This window comes from Petaurus breviceps, unplaced genomic scaffold, assembly GCF_028583685.1.
Source record: "Petaurus breviceps papuanus isolate PSGF00001 unplaced genomic scaffold, PetGlider_PUasm1.0 38, whole genome shotgun sequence".
Lineage (NCBI taxonomy): Eukaryota > Metazoa > Chordata > Mammalia > Diprotodontia > Petauridae > Petaurus > Petaurus breviceps.
Window position 1 is genome coordinate 46,796,480 of NW_027186304.1, and position 1,457 is coordinate 46,797,936.

Genomic DNA, 1,457 nt, shown 5'->3' on the forward strand with positions numbered 1-1,457 from the left:
GGGGGGGGGGACGGTGCATACAGAGGGTACCGTAATGTAGCGTGTAGCGCAGGGGATCACCTTCACTACAGTAGCAATCTCAATAGGGCTTATTTTCGGGGGAGGGCTTATTTTAGAGGAATCTTACACAGTAAGGGGAGGGCTTATTTTCGGGATAGGTCTTATTATCGGGGAAACACGGTATTTTGACCACTTTGGTGAAAACTATGTGTCTGTTTTAATGATAAGCTTTTTGTGAATACAAGTTGTAATATTGTGACTGCTGTACCTTGATTTTCTGTGAAAGTTTTGCTTTGATTTGTTATAGAATAAATAGAGTGTTACTATACTGTGTAATCAGAATCTTAAAAGCTGTTCACAGTAGCAGTTCTTCTGGAAAGCTTCTGTGCATGGTGTTGCATCCCTACTACCAACATGCATACACATTGAAAATACGTTCTTCTTTTATAATAAGGAAAATGTTTAAGCAAAACTAACTAATTCAGTAACCACATTTGATAGTTTAAACATCAATCCTGAAAGGAAAGAAATGCTGTCTTATATCTTTACCAAGGCAAAGTTTAGTCTCCATCATTACTCAGTATTTGGTTTCATTTCATTTCTTATATCTATACTACATATATTTACATTTTACATTTTATTTTCCATTATTGTATTCTATATGTGTTTTGTTTTCTTGCTTCTTCTTTAGTTTATATAACTCTTCCTAGGATCATTGCCATGAAACTAGAAGGTACATTAAAAGCCATCTAACTTAACCCACTCATTTTACAAATGAAGAAATAGAGGCCAAACAATGTTAAGTGCCTTACTCAAGGCCTTGCATGTAGTAAGCATCAGGCCATTTGCAAGACCTCTCTCTTCTTTCTCTAATCTCACATAACCCAGAACGTTTCTGCCTTTATCTTTGCCTTCATCTCTGTCTCACATGGTGAGGTGGCATTTCTACTTGCCAAGGTAAATGCCTTCACATTAACAAATGATCCATTCTATTCCTCTTTCTTCATTATTCCAACTATCATTTATCTTCAGTCTTTCCTTGTCCACTAGCTCCTTCACTATTGCCTAGAAACATGCTCATCTACCTGACATTCTCAAAAAACAAAACAAAATCCCTAACAATCTCAATAGAGATTAGTTATACCCATTAGCTATTGTACTGTCTCTCCTTCCTTTTGTGACAGAACTACTTGAGGTTGTCCTACAGTAAGTGCTTCAAATTTCTTTCTTCTCACAATCTTCTTATCTGCTAGATGTGACTTCCAGTGTTATTCATCTGAAATTATTTGCTCCAAAGTTATCTATGATGTCTCAATTGCTGTTTAATGACATTTTCTCAATCCTCATCTTGCTTGAACTCTCTGTAACCTTTACCACTTTCCCTCACCCTCTTCTCCTTGATAGTCTCAGTCTCTTCTTTCTTTCTTCCTTCCTTCCTTCCTTTCTTTCTTTCTTTC